The following is an 8359-nucleotide window of genomic DNA, read 5'->3' as shown; positions in this document are numbered from 1 at the left end:
ACCTTAGGCCAGGAAGCCTGTGTTAGTCTATCATCCACAGAGCTAGGACACAGACGGTGTTGGTGCTCACCCCTGCCTGAGTCCCTAAATGGTGTTGGTGCTCAACCCTGCCTGAGGGCCTAGGACTTCCAGACTTTGTTGCTCTGCCCTGCTTGCAGGCCAGAGCCCCCTAGATTATTTGCTACCCCGCCCTGACTGAAGCCCAGGGCTCATAGACTGCTTTACAGTGCCCTCTGTTGGTTAGAATTAGAACTGCTCAACTGTATGTCAAAAGTCCTGTATTCCTAGCAGCTAATGGAGATTCTCTTTTGGATCAAGTAGTGTGGGAGCCTGTGCTTTTGGAACAGAAGTATGCCAGTTCATTGTCTGCTGCTGCCGCCATGAAGTCCTGTCTGCCTACCATGTGAAGCATAGTGACAAAAATGAAGTTTGAGGTGAGCACAGATTTGTTACAATATTTTGTCATATGTTCAGGGGGATGATTGACTAGACAAATATGCCTTCCTTTTCATTGTTCACTTATTCTATTAGAGGCTTAAGTCTGTAGACAGATGTCAACATACATGTTTTCGCCATAGTTCTTTGCATAAGGCAGGTACATCCACTGACGATTATTTAGCAAACAGAATAAAAAAGTGATTGTAATAAAAGTGGTAAAGACATTGATTTAAATAATCTTTTCTGAAGTTACTATGAGATGAGACTTTCGACAGAAGAGTTAGTACAATCAACTGTTACAGGAGACACTCTCAATGCCTGAATGAGTTGCATTAATGACTCTTTACTTAAGGATCTAGAGTGGGGAATTTAGCAGATTATTGTCACATCAACTTGCCGAGTAGGCCATATTCTGATTTCATACTGGTTAACTCCATGGAATCAGATTGGGCAAAAGATAGCATAAATGAAATCAGAATTAGGCCCATTGTCTCAAAAAGCAGAAGTATGATAAAAATTGCTACCCTGCATAACCTGGAGTAAATTAAGATACACCGGATTGATGTCTGTGTGAGATCTAAATCTGGTCCAAAAGTCTGAGGTGATTTTGAAGTCACACATCCCCTCTGGCTGGCTGGAGATGGGGCACTGGAACAGTTTTTACTGGGGAGGCCATTGAACAAAACTGTAAACAGTGTATATTATGGAAGCCATTTGTTCGGTTGCTATTATTATTTCAAATGAGGGGAGGCTGCTGCACCTCCAGCACCCATAGTTCCAGCATGCAAAGAGCTGGAGGAACAGAGGGTGACATTTGTTTGGAAGAACTAACACAAAGGATACTAAGGAGTCTTGAATGAAGATTAGCAAAACAGCTGTTTTGCTAGAGATAGGAAAATGAAGCTACATCTGAGAGTCATAAGCAGCAATTTGTTCTTGTCATCACTATGCATGCTTAGGAGCTTAAATATAGTATCTTGTTTCATTTTTCCCCAACAAGGAAGCTACTCCTCAATAGAGCTGGTTGGAAATACTGGTACATTGACCCCAGAATTTTATGGAAAATATTTTATGGACCATTGGTCATTACCTTTGAAAACTTGTGGCGATTGAGGAAGGTCCCAGATGACTGGAAAAAGGCAAATATAGTGCCCATATTTAAAAAGGGGGAGAAGGAGAATTCAGGGAGCTACAGACCAGTCAGCTTCACCTCAGTCCCTGGCAAAATCATGGAGCAGGTCATAAAGGAACCCATTTTGAAGCACTTGGAGGAGAGGAAGGTGATCAGGAACAGTCAACATGGATTCACCAAGGGCAAGTCATGCCTGACTAACCTGATTGCCTTCTATGATGAAATAACTGGCTCTGTGGCTACGGGAAAAGTGGTGGATGTGGTATACCTTGACTTTAGGAAAACTTTTGATATGGTCTCCCACAGTATTCTTGCCAGCAAGTTAAAAAAGTATGGATTAGATGAATGAACTATAAGGTGGATAGAAAGCTGGCTAGATCGTCGGGCTCAACGGATAGTGATCAATGGCTCAATGTCAAGTTGGCAGCCGGTATCAAGCAGAGTACCCCAGGGGTCTGTCCTGGGGCCGGTTTTGTTCAACATCTTCATTAATGATCTGGATGATGGGATGGATTGTACCCTCAGCAAGTTCACGGATGACACTTAGCTGGGGGGAGAATTAGTTACGCTGGAGGGTAGGGATAGGTCCAGAGTGAAATACAGTGGAAAAAATACAGTGGAAAATATAGTGGGAAAATGTGAACATTATGAGTGTGTGTTAGTCTCATGGCAAAAGAAACAGCTTCTCCTTCCTACATTAACCTCTGGGGGTAGGACACTAAGCAATAGGCTTAAATTGCAGCCAGGGCAGTTTAGGTTGGACATTAGGAAAAATTTCCTGTCAGGGTGGTTAAGCACTGGAATAAATTGCCTAGGGAGGTTGTGAAATCACTATCATTGGAGATTTTTAAGAGCAGGTTAGACAAACACCTGTCAGGGATAGTCTAATATTCACTCCTGACATGAGTACAGTGGGCTGGACTAGATAATCTCTTGAGGTCCCTTCCAGACTTATGATCCTATGATTCTATGAAACTGGTCTATTGAATAAGGAGCTGTCTGCTTTCTCACTTTGTCTTAAGGATACAATTTAAGGAAAAGAAAAGCAAAATAAAAGTAAGGGAGTAAAAAATACAATGCTAATAATATAGAGGATGGATCAGATCATCCTGAATGGTAACACGTATTTGAGAAATATATTGAAACATTCATTTTTATAAAAGAAAATCTGCAATGAAGCCCCAATGTGGTAAGGAAATATTATCTTTATTTCAGACTTTCTAACTTCCCAGGCCAGAGGAACATTCCAGCAGACCAGTACAAATGCCCTAAAGGACCAGCAAATAAATATTCTTATAAAAATGTTGAACCCCGAGTCCATGTTTGGAGAGAAGCTTGCTTTATCTTACTTTACATGCTTTTGCTAGCCATTACTCCTGAAACACACTCCACCTTTCTTCGCTACTAAATAATACACTGGTTTTGCACACTGTGCTTGATTTGCTTACACTGGTTTTATACCAGTGTAATTCCATTGACTTCAACAGATTTACTCCTAAAGCTAACAGGAACCAAAGAAAGGCATTCTCCTTCAGGGTGAAGATTCATATGGATTCTCACCCCAGTGATGAGTTGACCCCAACAATGTCTTGGCTGTGACATCAATGACTAGTGTCTGTGTTTGGTGTCTCTAGTGCCTAGGGAAAAGGCACAACCCAGAGGTGACCTATATACCTTGCCTTCTCCAGTTAAACCTGCAAGAACTGGGAAGCTGCCTCAAATTCCTATTCATGGAGGAGGCTCTTAAGGTCCAATCAACTGAGTCTAGAATGGAACATTCAGTATGTTTGGGGTAAAAGGCCACCTCCATTGCTATGATCTGTCTCTCAAAGCAGCTTCTTCAGACCTGGCAATTGGCCATGTTGACGTGTGTCAAATGAAAGAGGCTCAAGACAGTCAGTGCCAGAAGCATCTCAGAATCAAGCACTGCTAAGTGGACTCAGCAAGCTGACTTGGCATTGTCTCATTGTCTCCTGGCTAGAAAGACAGGTTTACCACTCCCATTCTATGTGTTGTTTAGGGAGCAAGGCATGGGGCTGAGATCCAATCTTCCTCCTGCAATATCTTGTTCCAGAGGGAGGTCAACACAGGTGAGGCTGTGACATTGGCTCCCTCACAGCTGGTTTCTGTGGTACTGAAGAATATGGATGCTTTTCTTGTTTGTTTGTTACTGTATATCAGCAGCCAGATACTATTGGTCATTTCTTGTTGACGTTATGGTAGCACTTAGAGGACCCTGAAGTTAAAAGCCTCATTGTGCTAGGCACTGCACACATATGTAAGAGAAAGTCCTTGCCCTGAAGAGCTTCCAATCAGAACTGAATAGACAATACAGACAAGGGGAGTGGAAATAGAGGCACAAAGAGGTGAAGTGACTTATCCAAGGCTACCCAATAGGTCAGTGGCAGAGCATGGAATTAAACTCCAGTTTTCTGACACCCAGTGTGGCTGCACTAGGCTGCACTGTCTCCACTGATTGGTGTTATACACCTCCGTCCTACAGACAAATGAGGTAAAAATGCCATTCATATTTAAATAGTTCAAAAATTGGGCTACACTAGGGATAAACTTGACTCCTTTTATCTAAACTACCGGATCGCTTTTCACACAAAGCTAAAAATACTGGATATGCTTAATAGCAAAGGACACACTGTCAGAAAAATTAGATGCTGTGTTAAAAGCAAAAAAGAGCTCCTCTGTTGTACCAGCCAGACCTACGAACTGACATGCAGCTATTCTGCAAGAAGAGCACAGTCAAATTATTATGGTACTTGCAATTTCAAAGGAAGCATCAAAACAAGTTTTTTCCTTTAGCTTTTTCATAGGTCTGAGAAATGCTTGAAGTACTTAGTCAAAAGCATCCTATGTAATTTGTGAGGCATTCTGCCAAAAGGAAAGAGAAAACATGTCAATATTGTCTATTCATTGGTAACTTAACCCTTGATTTATTTCATGAATATTTAAAAAGTGGCTGATATGTATATAAATGTGGGGAGGGAAGAGTATTTATATGTGTGTATGTATATATATCTATCTATCCAGGGCAAGATCATGACCTATTTGGGAGAAAACACTTGGAAAGGCCAGCAGACTTCATGAGTTTCAAATGTAGAGTTAACTTGGAATCATCCCATCAAAAAAGTTTCATACTTGTCCCCTTTGCACTGTACAATGGGCCCAGGGAAATCTGTGGGGGAAATTCCAGAAGTCTCGAGGCATTCACTGAGGGCAGACATGTGTCTCTGGAGTACTCCCACACCAAAATGAAGTCACATGTGGGACTAGCCCCTGGAAGCAGGCCATTGAAATAGGCAAGGTTTACATGTTTAATAAGGTCAGCATTCATTTCCACTGGTATTTCCCCTTAGGTGTGAAGAAATATGACTCCACAGAGCACCCTTCCAGATTAGCCCTTCCTCACTTCTCTTTCTTTTCTCCCATTCCTCTCACCCAGAGGCCCAAATACACAGAGACCACAAGCAGAAGTTTCCACAGAATCAGAAGAAAGGGGATGATGCCACTTAACCCCTTTCTGATACAAATCCAGGCTATTTCTATAGGTTTTCATCCTTTTCCTATGGGAACAGAGGAAGGGGATTATCTGCTCCCAATAGTTGTCCAATTAGGCTCCATCAGGACTTAATTTTGTTTGACACCAAGTTAATTCCCTTCTCAGTTTCTTCAGTGCATCTAGTCTTCTCTGTGTCACATCTCTTGCACTGTAAGCTGTTCACTGCAGCTCTCATATTCATTTAGGCTGAAATCTTGACTCCACTGAAGTTAATAGTAAAACTTCCAATGACATTAATGGAGCCAGAATTTCACTCTTTGTGTCCAGTATAGCACCACACACATTACCTGGTTACCAAATAACAGTAACAATATTCATCGAATTGTCCAGTTTAACACACAACAATAATAAGCCAGTATTTTTATGCTTCGCGGCTCTTTAAATCATATATCAGATTCTGAGGCTTTGGAATGTATTAATGTGTAACAAATCTCAACAAAGTACATAACCTATTTATTAATTTATATATTCTCCAATCAGGATGAGAGACAAAATTCAAGGTTGTCCTGTAGGCAACTAATGCTGAGTTGGAGAAAGTCAATAATGCAAGTCAGATATTATTCTGCCATGCTTCTCCTTGTGGTTGGAAAACCTTTGATCACATCATAAAGCAAGATCCTTGAAGATCAAAGAGGTCTTTATTGCTAGGCTTCCTATCAAATTAGGATGGAGCCTAAGCATACAAAAGTTGGCATGAATGAATAAAGAAGTCATTCTAAAACCTTAGACAACAGCTTCTCATCATTTTATTGATTCTAGGAGGAAAGAACTTTGACAAGATTAAGTCAAGTTGGTACAAAAGGAACAGAGAAAAAAAATGCAAAAGCAACATCTGCCCTTGTCCCTAACTCAGGCTATGTCTATACTACGCACCTTTTAGTGACACAGCCGTGCCGCTACAGCCGTGCCGCTAAAAGGCGCGCAGTGTAGCCGCTGTTTGTCTGAAGGAGAGAGCTCTCCCGCAGACAAAAAACTTCCACCCCCAACGAGCAGCCGTAGCTTTGTTGGCAGGAGAGCTCTCCTGCTGACAAAGCACTGTTCACACCAGCGCTTTTTGTCGGCAAAACGTTTGTCATTCAGGGTGTGTAGACAAAGCCTCGGTTTCAATTAAGAGTCAATGGTACACAGTGGGTTTTGTATGGATAATTTATATTGTCAAACACTCGTCGGACATGTGCAGTATATTAATGGTCAAATATTCCCAGGTAAGTTAGGAGACAGAAAATTCATGTGGATACCACGAAGGAGACTAGGAAACTTCATATGTTTGGATATGTGACGTTTCTGACTGCTCATTGTGGATGGACTGGAAGGGTTTGCCCTTCTGCAGAAATGTTAAGGTGGTTAAATCCTGAAACCTCTAGATCTGTTGGAGGCTCAGCCATCTGTGAAGCAGCGGTTACTCTATGCTTCTACCTGGTTACCCTCTCCTCCCTCAATGCCATCCCACAGTGCACCCCAACTGCTACAGCCCCAAGCCCCTTTACTGTTCAGATGTTTGCTGAGACATAGGGAACTGTGGTGGATTAATATTGACAGGGTGTGACCGAATGAACTCTGTATTTGCACCCTACACACCATTGTAATAATCTTTGTACAAAATATGCCTCGTGACGTATCATTTGAAAACTAATAACTCACTGGTCAGTAATGTCATGATGAAATGTGTGTTGCAACATTACATGTAAAGTTATAAACACAAGCTGAAATTAGGTCTGAAATGTGTTTACCAGGCATGTCTCAAAGACAAAGGACAAGCTGTCAGCTCTATGCAGTTGTCATCAAAGCTGATGGGCAATCACCTATCAAGTGGCCATTCTTTAGCGTGGACGGGGGACAGGAACAAACAGTTCTGCATCTTAGGCTTGGTCTACACTACCCACCTGATTCGGCGGGTAGAGATGGATCTTCTGGGATCGATTTATCGTGTCTCATCTGGATGCGATAAATCGATCCCAGAAGCGCTCCCCTGTCGACTGTGGAACTCCTGCTCGCCGAGAGGAGGAAGCGCTGTCGACGGGGGAGCTTGCCTGCGCCGCATGGACCCGCAGTAAGTAAACTTAATTCAATCTAGGAAACGTCGACTTCAGCTATGTTATTCTTGTAGCTGAAGTTGCGTTTCCTAGATCGATCCCCCACCCCAGTATGGACCAAGCCTTAGCAAACAACAGCATGGAATCTTTCTCCACCAGCCTCTTTGTCTCCATCCTCACGGCAGGAATGAACTTTATCTAGGGTTAACCCTCAGGAAAATGTATTTCAAAGGGGGAGTGGACTATAATGTGGTGGGGGAAAACATCCCAAGGTCTCTCTCCCTATCCATCTCTCTCTTTTTTTTCACCTAAGGAGGAAAAAGAAACAACTTATGGACTTTGGGAGCAGACCTTGGCCTCAGAATTTGGTCAACAATGTTACTGGGAACATGTGGTAAGGGAATTCACCTTGAACCAAGTCTAGTTTTGTTAAGTTTAGTACTAGGGAATGATTTATCTTTATATTTCTTTTAACCATTTCAGACTTTAATGACTTATACTTGTACCTACTTAAAACCTATCTCCTTGTAGTTAAATAAACTTGTTTTATTCTTTAATGAAAACTAATCCAGTGTTGTGAACTGTGTGGGTAACTCATTTAGGGTTGCTGTGAACCGGAGGCAGAAGGGGTTAGGCACTAGCAGGTTAACTAACCCAGATTCAACCTTTAGAGACATAGTAGTAGATAATGATTGCATTTTTTGTGTGTTTACATATATATTGTTAGAGGTTGACAATGTAACGAAATGGTTTCTGTCTGCCGCTGTATTCTGTTAATTCATAGATCAAAAGGATATGTTAACAGTTATATCATTGTCTTCATTTCTCTTTGCAGTATGTAGTAAACTACCTGTAAATGGCGGGAGAGGGATAGTTGCCTTATGCTAATCCATGCAGCTAATTACCAATGGTGCTTAGGAAATAGAAGGTCTTACTTCAGAGCCACAATGGTCACCTATTGTTCACCCAAGGAATACTTGTTGGCAAGAGGCTGTCAATAGCCTGCCAGAGAGCTATAAAAGAACTCTAGGGCCCTGATCCTCTCATTTCAGAACTGCTTGAGTTTGAGTCACAAGACTGAGGTCTCCAGCTCCAGTCTGGATCATGCTGATATTGGACATGGTCTGCCTATTTTGGACAATAACCAGATGAACTGATTCTGGAAAGAACTTTTTGCAACTCTGA

The sequence above is a fragment of the Chrysemys picta genome, chromosome 1 (assembly GCF_011386835.1).
Source record: "Chrysemys picta bellii isolate R12L10 chromosome 1, ASM1138683v2, whole genome shotgun sequence".
NCBI classification, from domain to species: Eukaryota; Metazoa; Chordata; order Testudines; family Emydidae; genus Chrysemys; species Chrysemys picta.
Note: the sequence above shows the minus strand (reverse complement) of the source record.